Source organism: Sturnira hondurensis, unplaced genomic scaffold (genome assembly GCF_014824575.4).
Source record: "Sturnira hondurensis isolate 20B ecotype Veracruz unplaced genomic scaffold, ASM1482457v3 Scaffold0003801, whole genome shotgun sequence".
NCBI classification, from domain to species: Eukaryota; Metazoa; Chordata; class Mammalia; order Chiroptera; family Phyllostomidae; genus Sturnira; species Sturnira hondurensis.
Window position 1 is genome coordinate 7789441 of NW_028076432.1, and position 26862 is coordinate 7816302.

General features: G+C 41.6%; 1 pseudogene; it reads left to right on the top strand.

Moving 5' to 3' along the window:
• Positions 1-26862, top strand: LOC118984783 (rho GTPase-activating protein 20-like; annotated as a pseudogene).

Genomic DNA, 26862 nt, shown 5'->3' on the forward strand with positions numbered 1-26862 from the left:
ATGGGGGAGCGCTGTAAACTTACGCAGCTGGCAGAACCCCAGATGCCGACCCTGGGCATGGTCTCTGCACTATCACAGGTCAGCGCAGCCCCCGGCACCTGAGGAGCCACCGTTCGCCTGGCAGACGTGTTCTTTTTGAATTTCCATCATTAGTAAGGAAACTGATTTAGCTGCTGCCACTATGAAATGACAAGCCTGCCAGAGCAGAGATCAATACTAAGCCCTCATTATGGAACAGTTTCTTGAGGCACCCAGAGCTTTTCCACTTTAATTTAACCTTACCTGAATTAAAACCTGGTTCAGCCTTACCCGAATTTAAAAGTGGGTCAACCTCACCATCATGGAAACCTTCTGTGGATATATATTTGCGGGTATTTTCCACAGTAATTCAGCCAGAATCATTATCTGAGGGTGTATCAAATGTTTCATGTCAGCAAGGGAAGCAAAGGTCAGACAATTGGCATAAGACCACAGTATTCATTTGTTTTATCTTATATGCTCCACCTATAAGCTGGTAGCATAACAGAACGGTGGAAGGGTTGTTNGCCTGCCAGAGCAGAGATCAATACTAAGCCCTCATTATGGAACAGTTTCTTGAGGCACCCAGAGCTTTTCCACTTTAATTTAACCTTACCTGAATTAAAACCTGGTTCAGCCTTACCCGAATTTAAAAGTGGGTCAACCTCACCATCATGGAAACCTTCTTTGGATATATATTTGCAGGCATTTTCCACAGTAATTCGGCCAGAATCATTATCTGAGGGTGTATCAAATGTTTCATGTCAGCAAGGGAAGCAAAGGTCAGACAATTGGCATAAGACTACAGTATTCATTTGTTTTATCTTATATGCTCCACCTATAAGCTGGTAGCACAACAGAATGGTGGAAGGGTTGTTAATACTCAGACAGTAAGCCAGCTCAGGGTTGGAGACTGTACCCAGTGTACGGCACGCGCGTTTAACCTATGCCCGTGGTGCGTGTCTCTAATGACTAGAAAACCTGGCTTCAGTGACCAGCGGGTAGAAGTGGCATTCAGTCTAATCATCATCATTTCTGAGTGATCCAGTTGTGGGATTTTGTTTGCTATCTCTGAAATCTTAGGTCTGCTAAATTAGAGGCCAGGTTCCCAGTGGGTGAATGTTTCATACGGACATAGAGAGGGCTCCACTGAACCTGAAGTTGCAACTACAGCCTGGTCATTGAGGGCACCTAATATTCATGAAACAGCAGGATGAGAAACTCACATAATGGGTAAATAACTCTGATTACCATGACAATGTAGCTGCTGCCACAAGATGGAGTCAGGCACAAATGAGCATATCTGGAGTCTACTGAAGTGTTTGTTTATTTTCTGTGCCTGATGATGGATAGGCAATTGTTCCAAAGAAGTCCCAAGAAAGGGAAATCAGTGAAGGATTAGATCAACTGGGAATGCATGTCTGGGTCACCCTCCCAGACAAACGACCCACACCAACTGAAGTTCTGACCAAGGCTGAGGGGTATCGAGAATGGATGGTAGAGGCGAGATGGTGGATACAGGTTGCAGCATGGGGACTACACCTTATTTTATTTCCCTGGTCATCTCACACTGTCTTTGCAGAGATTGCAGCTGCCCACCTTCTAGAAGGGGCCTCTACAACAGACTGGACTTGGATGAGGGCACAAGTGGATTGGAATGGTAGGATGGGTGAAAGGCAAATACCTCTTATGCACTGTTAGAAATCTCAGCAACACTTCCTATGCCAGCCACAGTTGCTTCACTTAGTTCAGCATGGTCTCAACCAGCTTCATGCAGTTACAAGCTGACTCATCAGGCTCCTGCTGCTCTGACCCCTTGCCTTGCCCCGCAGTCAGGAAGGAGTTACCTGTGGAAGCCACTTGATGGCTACATATGCTCAAATTAGGAATATGGGATAGTTAACAACCTATAAGGTAAAATTTTGGCCAATGGGAACTAAAACCTGTGGGAGGGCCCTCCCAAAATATAACTTTCCACCTCCAACATCTAGCTGGGCTAATAATCAAATTAACTGAGATCAACGAGGGAAAATGTACAAAGTTTATTACAGAAGTCCGTGTCAGGGGTGTCATAAGATACGAGACCCAAAGCACAGTGAGCAGTTGAGTCTCATCTACCGTTCTGTCAAAGAAGAAGAAGGGAGGCAGGGATCTGGGAATCCAAAGGCAAAGTAGGCAATTGACAGGTATCTGAGAAAGAGCAGGCTCGCAGCAGCAGACATTCTTGTTGGGCCATCTGGAAACAGTGGAACACAGAGGGAAACAGGCTTAGTTAGAGGGCTTCCTTTCAATCATTATGTACTGATGCAGATGTGCTAAGGTGGATATACTAAGGTGACCTTCCTGAAGCAGGTTTTCCTGTCTCCATTCCTCTAAGCAGGAAATGCAAGGGTCAAAGATTCATTTTTAGTGTTTTTTTTTTTGTTGTTGTTGTTAATAGCCAGCTTAAAATCACCATCAAAGGCATAATTTGGGGTTGCAAAACTCTGGTTCCCCTCAGTCCACCTTTGAATTTTTTTGTGGGGGTGCAGCAAAGAAAGTAAAGGTTTATTTAAGGAAATGACACCAAGCCTGGAGACATAGGCAAGTGAATTCTTGTAAAATTGGGCTCCTTGGTGGCCTCTAAAAGATCAGTTACACAGGGGAAAGTCATTGATCATGGTGACTAATCAAGGTGGGGTCATGGGCTCTACTGACTGGTCGAGGTCAGCATAGGGTTGATCTTTGTATCAGATCCTGATGTCAGTCAGCCATGGCGTCATTCTGTCTAGTTTTGTGAGGGTGTGGTCGGTAGAGTTGTTCCACTTTAGATTAAAAGTTTCACATTGAAGAAACCAAGGTGGTAGATTTCTCCACATTTCACTAACCACTGAGTCAGTCCTGAGGCTAAGTCAGTTCCATTAAACAGTGGTGCAGTTCTTTCAGGAGGTAGGGATGCAAATGGGCTCCCACATATAAGCCTATCCTATATAGACAGGTATTTAAAAAGAGACATTTCTATGGGAACAAAATAAAAACAGAGATTAATTATTAGAGTACATTATAAACTCAGATTCTGAGCCTGGAGGACTACAGGTCAAGAAGATTTCTAGATGTCAGTTTTAAGCTTCTTTATTTTTGTTTATTGTGTTTTTTAAAAAATAATTCTCAATTACAGTTGACATACAATATTATATTAGATTCAGGTTGAAAATATAGTGATTAGGCATTTATATACATTATAAAGTGATCATCCTGATAAGTCTAAAATACATCTACATCATACATATTTATTACAATATTACTGACTATATTCCTTATACTGTACTTTACATCTCATGGGTATTTTATTATTTTTTGCGTGACAAAGAATCTTTACTTTTAAATGGTTATCAATATACAAAGTAATAACTCGTAACAAGTTCGTGAATTCTATTATCTAATAATTTTGATTAAGAGATAACTAAAAGCAGCCCAAACAATTATACAAGTCCTCATCGTTCTAACCCTTAGCCAGACAGGGCTATCTGAAGGCTAACTGCTGCTTTACACAGGGTACAAACAACTATTTACTACTTTTTATAGATAAAGACCCTGATCTTCAAGAGAACTTTAGGGGGAAAAAATGTGTGTGTGTGTGTGTATTTATATAAAATCCCTTTCTTTCTTTAAAAAGAAGTGTTTCTTACTACACCTAAGAAAGAAGTCAGCATTGTTTGATCTAAAAGGCATAAAAAAAACAAAAATCTCTACCCATTAGTTTGTACAAAGAGACTAGATTTGTTATCAAAAAAGTAAAAGGACCTACTATGAAATGTATAGAAAGAGTGTAATGCCTTTTCACAAGAACACAACTCAAGCTTTGGAAAAGCTTCATATTCATTCTATGGAGGCATTAAAAATGCTGGTACATGGAACAGGTGCTTCTTTCTTCTTTCGCTTCCCACTTATGTGGCTGTTCAACTGACCTGCGGTGGAGCTATTCCAAAACCATGGTGAGCAGCCTAAATCTGCTGGGTCACCCCACGGGTCAGCTGACCTGATGGCCTAAGATCTATGCCCCCCCCCCATGAGTATTTTAACAACTGTTCATCTGAACTTCTTAATCCTTCATAACTTTTTCACTATCTCCCCTATACACATCCACTGACTACCTGTATTACTTCTCTGTATCTATGAGTTTGTTTTTGCTTTGTTGGCCATTTGTTTTTTACATTTCACATATAAGTGAAATTATATGCTATTTTTTTTCTGACTGACTTATTTCACTCAGCATAATACTCTAGGTCTATCCATGTGGCAACACATGGTAATATTTCATTCTTTTTGATGGTTGAGTAATATTCCATATATATATAATACACATATATGTATACACATACATACATATATATATACACATACATATGTGTATATATATATGTATACACACACACATATCAGAGAAAATGACTGGTATTATTTCAGGCTTCTGAAATTTATGGAGACTTGTTTTGGGGCCTAATGTGTTCTATTCTAGAAAATGTTCCATGTGTACTTGAAAAGAGAGCGTATTTTGCCTGGGTGAAATGCTCTAAAAATATCAATTAAGTCCTCCTTGTCTGCGTCTTTTAAGGCCGCTATTCCCTTGTGGATTTTCTGTCTGGATGATCTACCCATTGATGTCCATGGGGTGTTAAAGGCCCTGACTGCTACACTGTTACTATTCTCCCCCTTTATGTCCGTTAGTACTGGCTTTATATATTTAGGTTCTCCTACTTTGGGGGTGTAACATTTGTAAAAGTTCATCCTTTTGTTGAATTGATCCCTTTATTATTATGCAATGTCCTTCTTTGTTTCCTCTTACAGCCTTTGATTTAACTTCTGGGTTTTCTGATAAAAGCATTATTATCCCAGCTTTTTTTTTTTTTGCGTGAAATATGTTTTTCATGCTCTTACTTTCTCTGTGTGTCTTTCGATTTGAAGTGAGTCATTTGTAAGTAGCATATGCATTGTCTTATTTTTGTTTTTCTTTTTTATTAAATCCATTCAGCCACTCTAAGTCTTTTGATTGGAACATTTAGTTCATTTACATTTAAAGTACTTATTAATAAGTATCTACTTATTGGCATTTGATTATTTTTCTGATGGTTTTTGGCATTCTCTGTTCTACCTTATCTCTTGCTCTTTTTTCTTATAGTATGATATTTTATATAATGTATTTGAATTCTTTTCTCTTTGTTTTATGTTTCTTTATAGAATTTTTGTTTTGTGGTACCACATGTCAAAGCTGCTCTTGATGGAGTGAGGTAGGCAGTGACCGTCGGATAGGTCATCCTGGCCGGCAGTTGGAACATCTCTGGTGATGTTATTGGCTGTTCAGGCAGATTTTCAGTGGCCTACACAGCGTCAGTCATGAAGATTGTCTTAGCATGAGCTGTTGTGGTACTCTCTCTAAAGTTTATATTAAGTCATCTAGTTGCAGTTTTCAATTGCAAGGCTGAGGAAAAAAGGGAGGTTTGGGTTCCGTAATTCCACGTCAAAGGATGAAAGAAAAATGAAAATGTTAGTTTGGAGGGTTTCAGCCAAATAGTTGAGGAAAATAAATCCAAGATACTGTTGGATTGTCTATATAGAATAGGCTTATATGTGGGAGCCCATTTGCATCCCTACCTCCTGAAAGAACTGCACCACTGTTTAATGGAACTGACTTAGCCTCAGGACTGACTCAGTGGTTAGTGAAATGTGGAGAAATCTACCATCTTGGTTTCTTCAATGTGAAACTTTTAATCTAAAGTGGAACAACTCTACCAACCACACCCTCACAAAACTAGACAGAATGACGCCATGGCTGACTGACATCAGGATCTGATACAAAGATCAACCCTATGCTGACCTCGACCAATCAGTAGAGCCCATGACCTCAACTTGATTAGTCCCGTTCACAGGTGGAACACAAAACTTTAAAGACAGTTAATTGAATTAGAAATTAATGTCCGCAAGTGTATATTATAGTTTCTACTAAAAATAATTGTTCAATCTAAAATCATCTTCATTATTACCAAAGACAGTCAGGCTATGACTAATTTATCTGTAACATAAGTGTAGTTGCAATAAATTTGACCTGATTGTTACTTTCCTGGAAAGGTTGCTGAGAGTCAGTCCTGTGAGGAAGGCACCAGGCTGTTTCCTTAAGAGGCTCTTACAGGTTTCAAAAGTCAGTCTTCATTCCTTCCAGCTGTCTGGCCACGCCCAACTCTAGGTGTGCCCCTCCCAAACATGACATTGCAGGTAAACCTTGGCAACAGACCAGTTTCCAGTTGTGTCCTGTTACAAAGAGAACAGATTCTTATTGAAATTATCCAATAATCACATTTCCATGAATATAAGAATGAATGTAATAATTATTAAGAATTTCCCAATTTCCCAATTCTGGGTGGATTGGTTAGAACAGGTAGAACTGTTCTAGGTTATAGTTTACAAGAAACAAATTAACATATAGTTGAAAAACAAAAGGATTTTTATAATCAATATTTCAAACAAAAAGTCAAAAATTATAATCATCCTCAGTTAATTTACTGCCATGTAATTAAATCTTATCTTGATTTCTTATCTTGATTACTTGTTAGTATTTTCATAAATCCAGTTTTTCCTTAGAGTTTTGCAAATATTCAGAGAGTCTAAATGTGTATCTGAAAGTTTATTCTCAAAACTTTCATTTTAGAAGAAATCAGAGTCCTCTTCATGGGTCTTTCTGAAGATAAAACATATTTGCAAAAGTATCAGAGCAAAAAATAACTATAAATGACAAAAAGTTAAAATTATGTGGTTAAATATTTGATTACAATGTAATAAAGAAATTTGCTTTTCTTTGTGACATAACATTTTAAGGTAGCTAGGATTACAAATAATAACACAGCAAGATTTAGCATAATTTTGGAAATCTTATATAATCTCTAGAACACTTATTTTTAATTTTAAAAAATCTTTATTATATTTTTTCATTACCATCAGAACGGCCAGCTATTAATTTTATAAGTGCTAATTCCCTTAAGCCAATTAAAGATGAAAAATTATTAATAGCATTTTGAGGTAGAAAACACTCATTTTGCTGTGTTTAATACACACTTTTTTGCTAAATTTTTGAGGGAAAAATTAGGATGCGCATTATATATGGGAATAATAATCCTGTGTATTATGCTCATGAATCATGGGTGCACATTATACATGGCAAAATGCAGTACCTTTTTATAGATAAAATATACAGACAAACACAAGACAAAGAGAGATCATAAACATTAACAGATTTACACAAGATTAGTGGATTATTTTTGGTTTGTTCACTTTCAGGCAGTTGTGGGCTGTATTTGCATTCCTGATTAACCCACGGGAAGGCTTAGGAGGCTTACTAAAGTTCTAGTAGACAGAAAAATCAGCTTCCAATTTTGCCAAATTTCTGATCAAAAATAACTTCTTTAAAAATATCTTGTCAGGTTTCTTACTATAATCTCTGCTTTTTCATTAAAGAAAATTTCTTCAAACTTGGTTAAAAAGAAGCAGACTTGTTTGGGGCCCTTAATAGTTGAAGACCAGCAGGCAGTCTCTTTGGCTCACCCAACTTTAGGTCAAGCTATATTAAACTTTTTGTTTTACCTTCATCAGTATGTTTTACTTATCCCATTGCTAAAAACTAGCTAAATATTTCTATCTTGCTAGAGTGAGTCCTGTGACTCTTCCCTGTTTCCTCTTTGTTCCGTTTCTATCAATGTTTTCTTTGTCTTATAGCTCAGTCATCTTTTTAAAATGTCTACTTTGGTGGGAATGATTCTCCTTTTATTAAATGTTGAGCAATTGTCCTTCTGGTGTCCTGATTTTCCCTACAATGTCCAGAAATATCTGAAGGCAAATTGGAAGGAGTCTGAATGGACTTTAATTTTCTTTAACTTCTATCCTTTTTTTAACTTCTTTAATAAGATGAAAGAAGTCTTAATAGCAAGTCATTATAACTAATATGAGAGCTCTCACACTTTCCAGTTTAAAAGCTTTTTTCAACTCAAAGATTCCATCATCAGGCCAGTGATGGTAGGATTTTTATAGCAATTCCAACCAATCAGCCTTTGAAAAGCTCAAGTGAGGAAAGAGGAGGCTTCCACAGAGAGTGCGAAGGGTGCAGCCCTCACACGTTCCAAACGGTTTATTCCCAGAGTTAGCCTAAAAAAGATGGGGTGGGTTGTCTTCACAAATCTGTCCCAGGACATGGGGAATCACATCCTTTCCCCCTTTGAACAGACAAGTTTTGCAATTGCTCACCTGTATCCACAGCGTTCAGCTGGAGGCCCGGCGCACAGGCATCATCCCACTGCTGGAGAGAACAGAGCCTCTCCCAGAGGAACAGGAGCAAGGGAAGAAGACAAGTCTGCTCAAACCACGTGGGCACCAGGGTCACATTTGCCCAAGAAAAGTTTCCCAGCTACTTTCTCCTGCCAATCTAAATTTAGAAAGAATAAGAGGCCTTTCACCACTTCTAACCTCCAATGAACGCACCTGAGGGGAGATCAGTGAGACCGGCAGGGTAAGAGTGCTCGGCACCTCTGCTGGCTGTGGTCGGCTTTTCATCATCTCTGAGCTGCAGCAGTCCAGGGAGCTAGCAGTGAGTGCTTCTGGCTCACTGGGCCACACGTGGGGCAAACAAATAACATAGAACTTTCCTCTGATCTTTTAAGTTCTTCTAACTGAACGAGTGATCAAATTAACAGAGATTAACAGGAGAAAATGTACCAAGTTTATTACAGATGTACATGCAGAAATGCCATAAGGTGTAAGCCAAAACCACAGTAGGCGGTTGAGGTTTATGTGCCATTCTGGACAAAAAGAAGAGGGTGTAGAGGTCTGGGAATCCAAAGAGGAAGCCAGCAGTTCGCAGGTAGCAGAGAGAGAGTAGGCATGTGGCAGCTGAATTCTTACTGGGCATTTCAGAAACAAAGGGACGACGCCAGGGGGGAAAGGCTGGGTTAGATTTCTTCCCATCTACCACAGTGTGCTAATTCGTATGTGCTGAGGGCATTATGCTCAGGTTCTCCTCCAGAGGCATGTTTTCTATATGAATTCCTTTAGGCGGTAAGGGGGGAGGTCAAAGGTACTTTCTGAGTCTTTTGTTTCTTAATTACCAGCTTAAAATCATGACATCAATACCTCAAGAGGCACATTTTGGGGTGGCAAAATCTGGTGTCCCTCAAAGCCAATGGACAAATGCTTTCTCCTTAGTCCCGCTGATAGACAGATCTGAGAAATACTTTGTACTGCTTCTAAGATGGTCTGGGAACAAGCAATGAGCTAATAACACTCATGGGGAGCCCAGGCTAAGATGCTTTGTGAGAAAGCTATTATTATACCTGGTGATAAATAATTTTGTGACTCACCTGGAGTCTCACAGATGGTAATCACCTGAGCTATCATCCTCATCATACCTTCTGACTTAAAATCTGGTAGTGGCTACACTAGATGGCTTCTCAATGCAGTTGATAAATTTAGTGACTATTAAAGCAGTGGGTAGCTAGGGCATTGTTAGTTCTAGTGTTTGACTTTAATGTCAAATCTTGTTGTTTTTTCCTAGTAAAATCAGAGGCAGAAACACAAGGAAAAATAGGAGTTCGTTTTACTTTAAACAACAGTATGGGAGGGAAATGCTAAGTACTGTCGGTAGCCCTCGGTTTTCCCAGTAGCTGTGAAGGAATGCTCTATAGACCCTAGATAGAGATCAGTGTTAGAGTTTGAGAAAAATGATGCATTTCCCCCTACTTTTAAAAATGAGATACCAAGGTTGGGAGAGATTAAGTTACTTCTCTAATTTCACACGTTCATTTGTGGCAAATATTTAAGTTGTGACTAGATAATTTAAAGGATGGAGTAATTATGCTTTTGGTGAGTTTAAATACGGGTCTTTGGAGGAATCTGGGAATTTTTGACAGGCCTCATGAGAGCTCTTTCAAACGTGTATTTCTGTGATTCTAAGTAATCATCACATCCAATGAATTAATTATGCCACATGATATTTTCCCAGTGCAATACAGATGGCTTCATCATATTATTTTAGGCTCTAGTTAGAGATGATTCACTGGCATTTTAAAGGCACTGTTGCAACTGTTCCCCAGAAGAAACTAGATGATGATTCACGCTGCTGTGTATTGGAAATGCATCACTTATCTAGTGATGAGTCCCTTTGCATCTGAAAGGGCCAAGCTGGAATGGAATTCTGGCAAGTTGGGTAGGAATGCACACCATTTGCACACAGCCAAGCAGCCCTTCTGAGCCTGGGCTGCAGTGGCATGCTTGTGCCTTAGGATCTAGAAGCCTGTCTCCTTCTGTCTGCCAGCTTGACTCAGAGCTGAATGACAGAATCCTCTGTCAAAAGGGCCTGGGAACCGAGTCAGAAGGACAGCTAGAGAGATGGGCAGAATATAGCCCCCATTAAATTTTTTTTTAATTTAATTCTTGAATTACTTGACAGCTAGGCTTTCTCTGAACTAGCTGAATTAATTACTGACTCTGCAGCTGTCCAGATTATATGTTGAAATGACTTTAGGCTATAGAATTATTTTTGACATCCAGTTAATTCAACAAATATTTACTGAACACAATATACATTGGGCTTATTTTAGGTAGTGGGGTTTAGCCTCTGCGTGTTTATGTGTGTACTTATCTCATTCGAAAAGATAATTAGCCTTAGAACGATTGATGGTGAGATGGGCGGAGTCTGACCAGGCCTTGGTTCAGCAACCTCGGTACTTAAGGTCTAGCTGAGAGAGAATTCACAGCCAAGACTTAAAGTGTAAGAGAAAGTTTATTTAGAAAGTCACAGAGGTAGGAAAATTGCGCCAGCTGGGCATGGGCTCAGGGAACAAGTTACAGAGGCAAAGGAAGGACACTTGCAGCTTAGGGGAAAGAGACAAGGAAAACACCTGGAGGGAGGGAGTGGGAAAAGGCACAGGCATGTTCCGTAGAGAGAGCTTACCTGGGTCCTCCATCCTAAGGGCTTGTAAGGGTGGGGATTTTAGAAGTGGTCCCAGGAGAGGATCTCAATAGGCTATTTAGCAGTCTTCCAGGTGTGTCCTTTCAGGGTTGTGGTCTCTGCTGAATGGTCAGCACCAGGACAGGGGGTCATTAGTCAACACAGCTGATCCTGATGTCGGCCATGCCATCACTTGTCTGGTTTTGCTGTTTCAGGCCCACTTGTCTTGGGCCTGAAGCTGAAATGCAACTGAGGCCTAGGTATATTTGATGCAGGTCAGAACTTTGTTGTTCTAGGGAGTGTAGTGCTTAAGGGCTATTCTCTGCTCACCTTGTTTCCCCTGTAAGGGAGTCTAACCTACATGACTAGCAACATACCAGACAGGGAGAGGTCAGGGGAGAATTTGAACTGCATGACCAGAGATATGAAAGGTCAAGAAGTCCAAACCACATGACTAGCAATGTGTTAGTGTTACAGAAACATAGGGCCAAGGAGGGTGCAATATACCATTACTGAAAAGGACTTCCCACCAGGTTCGCTTGTCCGCTGCCAGAGGATAGACGTCTCTCGATGCCAGAAATTTGTGAAAAGGAAAGGAAATGTTTATTTAAATCTATATAGACTTAAAATAGTGACCTAATGCCCTCATTAAAATATCAAAGTCCTTTAGGATAACCACAAATGCCCACAGTGCTTTCTTCTCCCTCTGCCTAGTCTGGGGTACCGTATCTCAGGAAAAGAAGCAGAAGTTCATGATTCAGGCTCCTGACACCATCAGCTGTGTCATTGGCCAGGATCAAGCTGCATGGTTGTCCTCTGCAAATCTGTGGGGATCTCCCCCCGGGCCAAAGCAGCATGGTTCTCCCCTCCACCAAAGCTGTGGGGGTCCCCACTCTGCCAAAAGTATGTGGTTCTCCCTTTGCACGGCTGCCGAGTCTGGGTTTAAATCCTCGTGCCAACCTTCCTCTGCACCCCCCTTTTCGACTCCTACAATCAGTTACACCTGCCAGCATTCCTGTATTATTCCAAGTTTACTGGGCTGCCATCATGAGTCTGGGCAGTTGTGGCCCCATGTCATGGAGCCAATCTTCTTCAAGTTCTCACACAGGTGCTGTAACCAGGGAGAGCTGCCCCCACTTACATCTGGGGTGGAAGTCACTTCCATCCCCTTAGCTCAAAGCATGGCCACAGCTATTTAACATATATATGAAACCAGTTAAAGGTTATAGATATGTTAAATGACCATTCCAGAGGTTAGCTGCATGTTCCTGCTCTGTGTGTCCCTTCCCCCAACTCACACTTGTGGGGGGACAGTAGGGGGCAGAAAGACATCCTGTATATCTTTCTAATATTTCCTGGACACCTTGAGTTCTGGACCTCATTCCAAATCCCTATTTGGGACCCCTCTCTTGGCTGCACCCCGTTACATTAGGAGAGGAAACATATCACCCTTGGGTGAGGTCCTTGTTTTCCCAGTTTTGCCCATCGCTAGGTAACCAGGGCTTTCTGCCCTGGTGACCTTCTGTACCTGGCCCAATGTCCTTGGCTCTGCCCGTGTCTAACTGCCTACTACAGAACTAAAAAACATAAATCTCTTCCTCAGGGGAACCCTCAATATAGAGCAGACAGTAAAATGTAAATAATGATTAAATATTGTGATAAGGTGGATAACGGGAGAGCCAGTCTACCCAGGTGGTCAGGGAAGGTTCCCCAGGGGTTGGATACCTCACTGAGGACTGGAGGATTGATGCGATTACCTAGGTAACAAGGGGTGAACAGCTTTCCAAACAAAGCTGCACAGGCAAAGGTGGGGTGTGCATGAATACAGTAAAAAAACAGTCCACTCAGGAAGACTGGTGTAAGGTGCCTCTGAGGGAGGTGTGGTTGATAAGGCTGAACAGGCAGGCAAAGCCACATCTCAGGATGTCTTGTGGAAGCTTAAACATTATCGTAAGTCTTTGGGGAGGAACAGAAAAGTTTTAAGTAGAGTAGTGATGTATTGAGATCAATCACTGAACAAGCCATTAGGTAGATTTATTATTGCAGCATTTTTGTAAGAAGGCTTTTAAGTTCTGTAGGTCTCTTCATACAAATCCTGCTAGGAGATGAAATAAGGGGAACCTTTTTCTACTCTAGAGCTGAAGGGAAGTCCATGAGAACTATAATTCTTCCCCCTATGCCAGAGTACATTTCTTATTATTTCAGACAGGAAGGAAAGGGAAATTAATAAGTAATAGTAGTGTCAGTACTTTTCACCAATGATGATGTTCTTCCCAATGTTTCCTGCATTTATTTCCTACCCAGCACCTGTGGCTGTCTCCTTTCCACTCTTTCTATACCTCACTCCACCCATCTGATGCCTGTCCTATGTGTGTTTAGCTGATCTGTTCTCTCTCTGTCTCACCCAGACTCCCTAATAGAGGTCTCAGTACCATTGCAAGTCTAAGACCTGCTTTACAATTCTTACCCTCATGGAAAATCAGCTTGCTTGGTCTAGATTACTGTTCCACAGGTGGATTCACCCACTGCCTAATGCTGATATGTGATTAATGACCCTGAGGAAAACAGGGGAGAAAAGAAAATATTCTAAAGGATGTCTTAGTAGTATTACTACTCTTATAATTGTTGATTTGTGGCACATGTCCATTTGCTGTCCATGCACACCCCGTGTGTGTTTGAAACAACAGGATGCAATAAATACAGGTGTGTCTCCTACCCAGCACGGGAACTAGACCCTTGACCATAATTCACACCTATACATATAATTCTCCTTCATACCATTCTCATGTCTCACCTCATTTGAGATTTTATTCTCATTCGTTAAACAATTATACACACAGATACACATAATACACATAGACAATTACATATAATCTCTAAAAGTATATTATAAAGTTTTACTTCATAAACCATGTATCTTATGTTTTTGACATTTTTACCACTCGAGTATCTTATTATGTTTTTGACATTTTTACCACTCGATCTTTTATTAAGATCCATGATTTTTACAGACAGCTTTTGTTCATTTATCTTGACTACTGTATATTATTTAATTTTGAAAGCATATTACATATTTATCCACTTTCCTGTAGATGGCTATTTGAATTGTTTCCAAGTTACATCTAGTGTGAACAGGGCCGCTATGAACGCTTTGGTACGTGTGCTAGTTTATACAAGCAAGTGTCGTTCTCAGATAAACGTTTAGAGAAGGAACTGCTGGGTAGTAGAGTCTGCATGTTTTTTGTATAGACAGACATATTTAAGTTAAAGGACTCCCTTTTATTTTTAGATGGTACACTTTTATGGCAACAAATACCATTTATTTTATTAAATGATACTCATTGTACATGGCAATTGCTGCTCTTTAAAAAAGTATCCACTTTTAGTAAAATTAACCTGAAAACGTGTTGGCAAGCTGTACTGCTCTGTGGAATTCTAAATACCAGGGAGCTCAGTGCTGGATCACATCCAAGAGAAGGCTGACTTTTGCCCACATCTGTGAGCATCACCATCACAACACTCATCTCCTGGGCTGCCTGCAGGATTAATGAGACAAATCATGGCAAGCACTGGATTACAGCAATTGCTCAAGAAACCACCGGCCCCTGGCTCCCTGGTGCTTGATGCTAACTTCTAAATGCCTGGGGTTTTGCAGCTGGTCTCGCCACGCTTGCTGCAGAATGTAGGGGACTTTCTGAAGGTGATAGCCCAGGGGAGCGGGCTTCCCGAGTGCTCACTTTTCTTTTATCTGTTCACTGAACACTGTCCCACCCAGGCAATGGAGTTAATGCTGAGAAATAAAATACTTGTTTTATTTCTTTTGAAAATATGCGGGAAGCAAGCCATGGCACAACAGGCACCACGGAACCGATTATCTAGGGCCTGGGGCCTTTGGTCTGCATCATAGTTTACTTCCCATAAGATACAAACATGGAGCTGGTCAAATGGGGAGGAGACGCGAGGGAGGCACCAGAAGAGGGAAGAAACTGCCAGATGATTAAAGAGAAGTGAACTGTCCTCCAGTCCCCAGGCCAAGAGACATCTCCCTTGTGGAGCTCTGGGGTGGTCTTCCCTGGCTGGGCACTGGAACGCAGTGGGCGTGAAAGCCAATTTAGCTCAGTATAGTAAATAATTTGGATATGGCAATGCCGGGACATCCAGACTTCCTTGCATGGGTCCAATCCATCAACTACATGTCCAGTTATTTAAATAATTTAACAAAAGGCTATTTCATAAACCTTAATGGCTCTTAACCTTTTTTTATATACAAAGGGAGGATTTTTACAACTTACTTATAATAGTTGGTTCTTTGCAGCGGATATAAGACAGAGCCCCATGCTGATGCTGGGGTGCTTCTGCCGGGAGGGCAGGGGCACTCACTCAGCAGGGGGAAGTGTCTCATAGGCACATTTGTGTACAGTTGACCCTTGGCCAACATGGGTTTGAATGCATGTGTCCACTCATTCGCTGACTGTGTTCAATAAATACTGTAAATGTATTTTCATGATGATATTAGTAACATTTTCTATTCTCTAGGCCACACTAGAAGAATTGTCCTGAGCCACACATTCAATGCATTACAACATGTAACGTCACAAAAAAAACCCTCATAATATTTTAAGTAAACTTACGATTTTGTGTTGGGCTGCACTCCTAGCCACCCTGGGCTGCAGGTTGGACATCCCTGTAGTTTGCTATCAGTAAAGCTCCCTGGAAACAATAGGCTATTTATTAATCATTAAGTTTTGGAGGAGTCAGGTTATACGTGGACTTTCACTTGTGCAGGGGGTCAGTGCCCCAACCCCTGCACTGGTCAAGTGTCAACTGTACTTCATACACTTTATGTTTACTACGTGCCAAACCCTCTCCTGGACAGAGAATAGAAGCATGAGTAAGGCACTCCTTCCTTTCATGAAGTTATTTGTGGCTGATGGCGGAGGTAGCCAATTTCCGAAACAATTATAACACAGCTGTTCATGATAAAAACACTATGGGCAGGTGTGGGGAACAGGAAAGAGTGGCGGCTAGCTTACTGAGGATAGGCAGGGAGCCATCACGTGGCTAAGGTGCCATGCGGTAGGGCCTTGAAGCACCGGTGGGATACTTCCAAGTGGAGAAGGAATTCCTAAGAGGAAACCATCTGAGAAAAGCACAGAAGGGAGACAATTCAGGGCGTATTCCAAGATCAATGTGTTCTTCGCTGGTCTCACAACTCAGTGCTGTTTACCAGCTTGTTTCCCGCCTGCCACGCTCTGCAAGAGTGCAGATTCAAGGCATCAGATTATACACGTGAAATGTCACAGGACCTGGGATATAGACACTGGTCGGTAAATGGTGACTGCCGTTATGATGAGGCTTCTAATGCAAGTCTGCCATCTCTCCCAATTTAACTCCTTTGTCATACCAGGAAATTCGGACTCTTGAAGTTATTGGCTCAGTGAGGTACCATCATTTCTGAGGAAGAACTTTTCTGTATGAGCTATCAGTCAGGAAAAAGAGCATTATTGGGTGTACGTTGTGTCAGGCTTGGGAGGCAAGAAAGGATAATCTGCTACAAAACTGGCATTGCTGAGTAGGTCAAGGCCTGCTTTATGGCCATTGTAACTAGATGAAAATTTGATGTGAGAGAACCCACACTTCACCTGGATCCTGCCAGTGGTGAAAGAAGCAGATATCTGAAAATATCTGGGTTGGAGATGATGACAACGAGAACAGCTAACTTGTATTGAACACGTAACCTGGTAGGTGTACTGAGAGGGCGACCTGTGTTATCTTTTTTGATCCTCACCACAAACCTATGAGGATGGTATTCTTGTAATTATTATTACATCATCTTATAAGAAACTGAAAAAGTAAAGTAATTTCTGCAAGTCTACTAATCTTTTCAATGCTAGACATCAGAATTTGAGCCCAATGTGTCTGGTTCAGTACTTGGTCTTAGCGTCTACCAATGTGATATTCATTACTACATCATTTATTGAGCTTACAGTAAGTAGCATTTAGGCAAAAGTGTAGTAAATTACTCTTTTAAAAATTTTACTTACTGATGTTTTTAGAGAAAGGAAGGGGTGGGAGGGAGAGAGAGATTTATTTTTCCACTTAATTACACATTCGCTGGTTGATTCTTACATGTGCCTTGACTGAGGACTGAACCGACCACCTTGGCATATTGGGATGGGACTCTAACCAACCGAGCTACCTGTCCAGGACCATGAACTATTCATATCCATTTTATGGGTAAGCAAGTTGAACCTCAGGGAAGTGAAGTGACTTGTCCTTGGTCACACAGTGGTGGAATTAGAAGCCAGCCCAGCTCTGCAGACTCCAATGCCTATGCTGTTTCCGTGGCTCCATACAGCCTCTCATTCTGATCCAGGATCTCTCTTCTGGGGTTGACCAAGGTCAAAGAACAACCCTTCAAATGTGCCCTGAATCTGCATATTTGAAACATCCTGACTGATGCATCCACGGTGTCTGCCTGTTTTCCAAGGCAGCATTTGGACATCTCACATCCCGCTGCAGCATCAGACATAGGTCTCCTCCATCCTGCTACACAGGTCAGAGTACTTAGGACAAGGTTCTCTTAGGACAAGTATCTGGGACCAGAGCTGTGAGACACTAACCGATGCTCTTCTCAGTGCCAGTTATTTCTCTTCCTTTCCACCAAGCATTTCACTCTTACAGGGCAGTCATTAGATAACATTCATTAGCTTGCTTACAATTGCATCTCCTCTTGCTGACTAAATCCCAAACATAGAGCTTCAGATTTGGGATGAGAAAACCCTGCCCCTGCAACTGTCTCCTGACGGCTGGGCTGTCAAGTGTTTCAATTTAATTGGGAAGAGAAGAGAAGATTACATACAGAGAATCACAGACTTCCCTTTTCCATTTTTCAGAGGATTTAGGGATCTTTCCAAGCCTGTAACATATGACTCAAATCTGAGGAGGAGTGTAAGCTACTCTCTACCTAAATCAGAAAGCCCTCAAGCCTCAATCTCTAATCATAACTAACATTAGAATTAATTCCCACTTTTCTCAGCTCTGCTCTTTGAGCATAGGGGTGGCCCCGTGACCCGATTTCGGCATAGGCTGATGAACAGTGACGGTTCTGCAGCTCCGTGTGATGTGCGTATATGGGCACCCGCCCACACATCTGCCAGAAAGGCTGTGGACAAGGATGTGTCCCATGATGTTGCAGGCAACTTAAGAGTCTTATTCATCTTTATCATCACATCATTACAAGGTTTAGCCTGGAAAATGTTCAAAAATATGTTGGGCATGCTAAATCGACATGCCCAAGATGTGAAGTCATTCACTCTCCAGCAGAAGAAAAGACACATGTCAAAATAGATGTGCTAATTTTTTTTCATTAGGCTTGTAATATAAGAAAAAGTTATCACAAATTTTACACTTCCTGAGGTTACTCCCTCAATATTTACTAAACACTGATTACTGCTGTGAGTCAGGCATGTTGCAAACGTGAATAAGACAGAGTCGCTCCCCCGAGGGGCCTTGCAATCTTTTAGGGAGACAGCTCCCAAAACACACAAATCTTATAAAACCAGGTAGGACCTGCAGTTAGAAGTGTGTGCGATGCTGTGGGGAATGGCTCCTGGTAGGAGAGTCAGAAAGCACCTCAGAGAGACCAGAGGGCGGAGGAAGGAGGAATATAGTCTGGGCAAAAGACACAAAGGAAAAAAGTGTGGCACGTCCCAGCAATGTCAAACATCCGGGGTCTCCTGGGCATAGAGGTTTGGGAGGAAGAAGAGGGGGCTGGGGCCAGGTTCTGAAGATTTTTACCATAGAGAAGTTCAAAAAATCTTCTTTGGTCAATGATTGTCAAACTTTTTTTTTAACCTCTACTAACCTCTACTAACCTCACATTTGCACCTTTGTCCAATGGGCCTAGCCAGGAGGATGAAAATCCCCAATGACCTGGTATTCCAAGCCCTTCCTTTCCATTCAAGAAAGCATGGCATAATGCCACTGGGTGAACATGGTCTTATACAAATACTAATCTTGGATGTGCCATAATGAAGGAAAGTGCTCTCAAGCTTCCGTACTTTAACTGTTTTTAGTAACAATGACTTGGAATGGTCTTTACCTTCCTCCACCCCCTAAAAACTATTGTGTCCTGTGGCTCTGGGGAGTCTATGATCAGAGAGAGGTCCCTAGTAATGGTTTCATGCGGTCAACTATAAGTTTAGAACCATGGGAAAACCCAGCAATTACCATCCTATCTTGTCACCAACTCAGGGAATGTTTAACTTAAAGACATTGGCAATGTAAGGTCATTTACACGGACTCTTTGCTCCATTCCCAAAAAATGTGGGAGCTTTTGATTGGTTCGTTTTTTTGTTTTTTAAACTTTTTATTTGCAGCAGGCTTGGATTTTGTAGACCTTCCCTTGGCCAGACTGCCTTTGGAGAGATGCTTGTGGCAGGATACATCCTGTTTTGTTGTTGTTATTTCAAATTGATCTCCCCACCTCGGTAAAAAGTCACCCGTCTAGCAATTAGGAACTGCTGTGCTCACTTGTTATTAGCTGAAGTTCCATACTGAGAAAATTGCATTTTTACTTGGCTTGAGTCCTATTCCTGAGTGATGCTCAAGTTAAGAAGCAGGTGTGCCTGGTAGCATTTAATGCCGACAGTGCAGAAAGTCCTCCGGTGAGACGGCCCACGAAAACTGAATTCGAGTGAATTAAGAACCACAAATTTTCCTTTTCTCTTCCTCACTTTCCGTGGGACTGTGATTTAATTTTTTGTCATTTATTACTCGCATTGCTGCAGTAGCCTCCTACCTGGTCTCCCTGACCCAGCTGGAACGCTCTCTCTTCCAGTCAACTTCTGCCGGAGTGTCAGAGTGATCCCCCAGCGGACACCTCTCATCACTCCCCTTTAATACAGCCTGGGCTGGAAAATCCATTTTTGATAGGTTAAAAATGAAAGTTCATGAATCTTTCTGCCAGCCTGAACTATTATTCAGTGTTCCTTCCACAAACCAGTCTCTTTCTCTCAGCCATGCATTTGAATGTATTGCTCTCTCAAATATGTTGCTTTGTAAAATGGCTTTCTACGCCCACTGACTTTGTCCTTAAACTCAAGTTGAGATTTTAAGATGTAGCTCAATAACCTCTTTGCCTTTGAAACTTTGTAATGAACTCTAGGTAAGGTTTTCATACTCCCTCACTCACTCAGTATCTGTGAAGTGTCGTCTTTGGGCCAGGCACTTCTCGCTGCTGGGAACGTGGAGATGAACAAAAATTCTTATCTTCATCCATCTTACATTGTAGCGTAGATCCTGTAATAAAGACAGTAATCAAATACATGAATGTGTAACTGCCAATAGTGAGAGTGCATTAAGAATAATAAATTGAGATCTATAAACAGAGGTCTTTCATTGGGGGAAGATTTTTACATATTTTTAATTATGGGCAGGATACATTACTTTAGGAAATTGTTTCATGTGTTTTCTTTTAATTATAGCTCCTTTGAGGTGATCAATGCCACTTACCTTTGTCATCTTTCATCCCTCCTGAAAAATACTCAGTAATTTTTTCCCCATTGATAATATATAAATGGACATGAAGAGGTGAACAAATGAATTATCCTAAGCCATGTTTTATTTTTAATTTATTACATATAAAAATTCTCTTTGCAGTAGTAAGTGAAATATATTGTACTCCTAAGATAAACTAATTTATTAACAAATACTGGAGCTCTGGCCAAAGACAAAAATATTTTTACCTTCAGCACATGGATTAGAATCAAACATCTGGGTCACTTAGTATGCAAGATTTCTTCCAAAAAGAGATGGAGCCTCTATTTCACCAATCTATGTTCTGTAACTTCAAAAAGTAAGAGATTCTATTACTTCCTCAGAAAATTTATTATACCAGTTTAGTGAATTTCTTTAAACCAAGATTTTATTTTTAAAGTTTAAGTGTAGTTGGTACAAAATATATTACTTTTTAGATGTACAACGTAGTGATTCAACATTAAGTCTGGTAATCACCTGTCACCATGAAAACTTATCACAATATTACTGACTATATTCCCCTTCATACTTTTTCTCAACCCTCCGTCAGTTTGATCTTTATTTCTGAAGTTTTTTTATTTTGTTTGTTCATTTTTTTTGATTTCATATAAGTGAAATGATACAGTACTTGTCTTTCTCTTTCAGACTTATTTGACTTAACATAATACCTTGTAGGTCCATCCATGTTGTTGCAAATGGCAAAACTTCATTCTTTTTTATTGCTGAATAATATTCCAGCAATAAACCTATATATATATTGTGTATATGTATGTATGCGTACATGTACACATACAATATATACAGGGTCTGGTAGAAGTAAGGCTTGCTGGAGTGTGGTTGGTAGGGTACATGAATGTCTCACACACGAGGGCCAGCAATTTGAACATTTCACCTAAAATGTCATAGGGTGTGCTTGAGTGTGATATTATCATGCTACAGAATTACATGCTTATAAGTTTGTAATAAAAGATTTTGTAATAAAAAGGTCATTATTTGTGCTGGATCCTGTATACACACATATATATTTTTAAAAATTAGTGTTTTGTTTTCTTCAGATAAATACCTAAAACTGCTGGATCATGTGATAAATCTGTCTTCAGTTCTTTGAGGAATGTTTATACTGTTTTCTCTAACGGCTGCACCAATATTCAGTCTCACCAAGAGTGCACAAGGGTTTCCTTTTCCTCATATTCCCACCAACACATTATTTTTTGACTTTTTGATAATAACTGTTCTAAGTGCGAGGTGACATCTCACTGATTTTGATTTCCTTTTCCCTAACGACTGGTGATGTTGCCCGTCTTCCGGGTGTCTATCGGTCATCTGCGTGCCTTCTTTGGAGAAATGTCTCTATGTCCTCTGCCCAATTGTGGAAGTTTCTCTCATATTTTGGATATCCACCCCTTATTGGATATATCATTCGCAAATGTATTTTTCCATTCAGTAGGTTGTCTTCTTGTTTTGCTGGTGGTTTCCTTCACTGTATGGAAGCTTTTTCATTTGATGAAGTCTCATTTGTTTACTTTTTATTTGGTTTCCCTTGCTTGAGGGAACATATCCAAAAAGATATTACTAAGACTGATGTCAAATAGTTTACTACCTGTGTTTTCTTCCAGAAATTTTGTGGTTTCAGGTCTTATATTTAAGGCTCATTTTATTTTGAGTTTATTTTTGTATATGGTATAAAAGAATAGTCCAGTTTAATTTTTTTGCATGTTTCTGCCCAGTTTTCCCACTTGTTGAAAAGACTGTCATTTCTTCATTGTACATTCTTGAATCTTTTATCATAGATTAATTGACCATATATACGATGGTTTTTATTTCTGGGTTCTCTATTCTTTTTCATCAATCTATGTGTGATTTTGTGCCAGTAACATACTGTTCTAATAATCATAGTTTTGCAACATAGTTTGAAATCCAGTAGCAAGATACATCAACTTTGTTCTTCTTTCTTAGGATTATTTTGGCTGTTTGTGGCCTTTTGTGTTTCCATGCAAATTTTAAGATTTTAAACCAAGATTTTATTTCAAAATGATTTTCTGAGAGAAGCAAAGTAATCTTTGCTTCTTAGTTAACGAAGAATTTAACTAATTCTTCGTTAACTAAGAATCTTAGTTAAAGTTTGGAAGGATCTTTATGGTAAAGAGATATTTAAAATGATATAATTATATAACCAGAGCGCTATATAAAAGTCCATCCTTACAGCGTATGACTAATGCCTGGTTCTAGGTTATCCATGAAATCACTCTAACAGATTGATCAAGTCTTTTATTCACCTACATCTTAGTTTCTTCATTAGACAATGGGTATTGTAAGTCTTCAACATATCAATGAGGTTCTCCTAGGGAGGACCAGTGGCACATTCTAAAACAAGAAGAGATCAGAATACAGCACAGAACAAGGCAAGTGTTCCCATAGGGATTAGTGGTTAATCTTTTGTTTGCCCTGGTTTGTTTCATTTTTGATGAACAAGGCACAGTACTTGGATACCTGGATCCAAGGTGGGCAGGTCATGGTGTCGGTGGCAGCCACAGCAACCACACCCATCCAGCATTGCCTAGTGTGCTGACAGGAGGTACACTGCCCTCACCCTGAGCCTGGCTCCCTGGTTGAGCCCAGCAGCCACCTAGGCCCCATGAACCCTCACCTCTCTGGCCAGGATCCCACGGATATGACCATGCAGTCTCCTCCTGGCTTGGGGTTTACTTACAGGTCCTCTTCAAGAGATGGCCCCCAGTAAAAGACTCTAGGAAAGCAGCCAGGTCACTCTTCCTCCCTGACAGGTGTGTCTGAGCAAGGGAGGTCCCTGGACCAAGAAGGTGAGGACACTGAGCTGGCTGGAACCTGCTGCTTGAGCAGCAGAACTGCTCACTGCAGGCACCCTCCCTACCCACCACTATGGCGTGTGAGCCAATCCCTGCAGGGATTTCACACCAATGTTCCCTGCCCCTGCACTAGTTCTAATTCTAGAACTTCCACCTTACCTGCCTCATGACCAGCCAGCAGCACAATAAAACCTCAAGTACTCTACCATTTGAGTCTAATCACTCTGAGTGGACCCAATAGCCTCTTTTTCTCCATCTACCATGGGGCAGACAGGATGTCATGATTCCTAAACAGGTGTGGGGCTCCTGGCTCTCCCATCAAGGTCCTCTGGCCATACCTCTTGACCCAGAGGTCACTGCCAGGTCCTTAAGGCTGATGGTATCTGGTGAGGCACACCAATCCCACATAAAGAAAATGAAGGTAGACTGTTCCATCTCCTACCCAGAATAAAGCTCTACAAAACCAGCCTAGTACCAAGGAAAGGCCTTCTGCTAGCATGGACGTGTGTGTGCATTTCTCTCATCATCCATGTGCCCCAACAGGACTCCGCTCCTTGATGGCCCTTAGAACTCAAAAGGGGCCTGCAGAGACAGGGACGGTATCTTTTCCTGCTCAGTGATCTGTTGTTGGTTGTGGCCAAAATCAAATATGACAACTTTAAGATGAAAAATAGTGTCAAGTGATATATGGACAGCAAGCTGTGCAGAAGAAGTGGGAGACGCCATACTGACACCAGGAGATCGTCCTGGGCTGGCCCACGGTGAACTCTGAGGCCACTTTCAGTTCCCCAGAGCAGAAGGACACATGTCTCTCTCCTTCACAGACACATCGGTCTCGAGAACAAGAAGGACAATCCGAAGAGCATTCCCCTCCAAATTTTCATGAAGGTCATTGGGAATTGTGCCTGCTCTAAAACTACAGCAATAAGGAATTCAGACACAGTGAAGGATGTCTCAACACATCACTACCAATGCTGGGGATGACCAGCTTTGAGAGAGAGCACCAGGTCTGGGTCAGTTCTGGCAAAGATGAGGCACTGTATTCACTTACTGGGCATACATAAACCTACAGAATTAAAGTGAGCCATCTTTGAGACACTGCACTCCTGACACAGTGTCACAGCGTATGTTCATGATATAGTTCTTCCTATACAACAGCTGGGCAACTGCTCAGCTAGCTGCCTGCTGAGCAGCCTGGCACCAAGGAATAGAAAAGAGTCACACAAAGTAACTATGCTATTCACTCAGCTTTTACTGAATTCAGCTTCACTCAAAATAGAACATTAACATACATCAATATCCTACTCTCATTCTAACAGTCTAAGAGAAATATAACCCCCCCCCCCACACACACACACAGAGCAATCAGTGGGGGATAATGAACCTGAGCCCCAGAGTCTCAATCTGCAGGTCTGGGAGACAGCACAGTGAGCAAGGCAGTTGTCAGCCTCCTGCAAGGAAGGATCTCTGGAGCCAGGTGGGCAGCAGGGCAGAGCCTCCAGCGGCCGATGCCAAGGGAGCTCAGAGTGGGGTAGAGCAGCACTCTGGTGTGTGGAGCTCAGCTTTCTCAGCAGTGGTCTGGACTCTGCCTCGGTTATACCTTGAAAGTGGTGCACCCCACCTGTGTGGGTCTTTCTGCTGTCTTGTCACCCCTGATAGCAAGTGGGAGTCTGCCTAGGAGCCTATCTACAGGTGGTCCTGCTCTGCAGACATGGCTGTTCTGGTCACATGTGGGAGTATCTTAGATGTGTCTCCTTGCCAGATGTGTCTGCCTTGACTTAGGTAGTTTCCCTCTTGAACCAAAGTGTCATGGCTGATTGACAGCCATTTTGGTTGGCGTGAGTGACTCCACTTTGTTTTATATACTTTATGCTATCTTGATCAGACCAATGCCATTTTATCGGTCCTGCTCTCCACACACAGGGACCAGAGGACTCCACCAGCCCTCCCAACCTCCGAGTGCCCTTCCTCATGGAACAGCTGCCCCAGCAGATGCAGCGCAGGTTCACCCTGAAGCCCAGCCGCCTGGCTGCAGCCCAGCAGCTGAGGGACTCGGATCAGAAGACATTTAAAAGGAGAAGATACAAAGTGGGCCTTTTAACTCGCCCATGTTACCACCTCTCCTATGCCAGGACGGCTCGTGGGAGTGTCTCTGCCAAATATCTGTGAGAATGACGGTCTGCCCAAGCCTGTCTCTGATACACAATTCTTTCCTAATCAGAAAGGACCCCTCACAAAAGGCATCTTCAGTCAGTGTGAAATCTTGCAGAGAGCTGAAAGAGAAACTGAATTCTGGAGTTGAAATATACCTGAGCTGTGAATCTATTTGCAGAATCTACAAAATATTTCTGGAAATATTTTCTCATCAGATTTCTATGATCACTGGGTCTATGTGATGGATCAAGGACATGATGAAGAGAAATAAATACAATTAAAAGTCTGATAGACCAGATCCAAGAGCCAATGTTGTTCTCCTAAGATACATTTTTGGGGTGTTATACAACATAGAGTAACATTCCCCATGTAATCAAACAACTGCATTTAATTCAGTGGTGTGTATCATTCCACGCATTGTTTGGTTTCCTACTTCCCTTAGCCCAAAACTAGAAAACGAGCTCATAAAAAGGTTATTCTGCTTACTCAATTTCTGTTTGAAAATGTCTGCAGAATATTTGGAGAAGAAATCAACCCCTTCTTTGGAGAGGTTTCGGTGAGATGTGATACTAGAGAGAGCCCCTCCAATATGCCTTGATTATAAATGACTGACTTCTCTTATGACAACCTGGAAAATGAGCTCAATGGGGGGATGTAGGGTCTTGGTGAAGAACCTTAGGGGAGCAGAAGCATGGACTCTCTTAACTCTTAGTGACAATGACCTAGACCAGCATGAGGAGGAAGGTCATTTAACCCTGAGTGACTCTGGCTTAGTCCATTCTAAACAGGAAGACATTCAAATGCAATGACCCCTTGAATCTAAGCCTGTGGCCATCACAGTGCTGTAGAGAAAGGCCCCGCTGCAGCACCATGCTGGCACCATGTGGCATGACCATGCCCAGCTGTCTGTCCACAGCTGCAGCCGATGCTACGAAAAGCCTGAGGGGAAGACAGCGCTGCTTGGAGTCCAGCACCAACTGTCTAGATCATGGCTTTCCTCTCTCAGGCAGTTTTGCCAGAAAAAGCTTTGCAAGTCCAGCTGTGATGCAGAAAGATGAGGACTGCCTGAAGCATAATCAGCCCCCACAGGAAGAGGGAAAGACATATTTTGAACAGAGCTTAGTTATAGGCACTGATATCAAAAATTTTGCCACCAGTAAAAATGCTAAGAAGAAAAGCTTGTTTGTTCACGAAGGAAATCATGTGAAGCTCCTCCCTGAATCCAAGCCAGTGGCCATTTCTGTGCCATCTTACAGTCACATGTCCTTACATGATCATCCCTGGAACCAGCCCATTGGTTCAGATACACTTGCAGGCCCCTCCCCCTCTGCTACACACACAGCAGATGCCCTCAGGTGA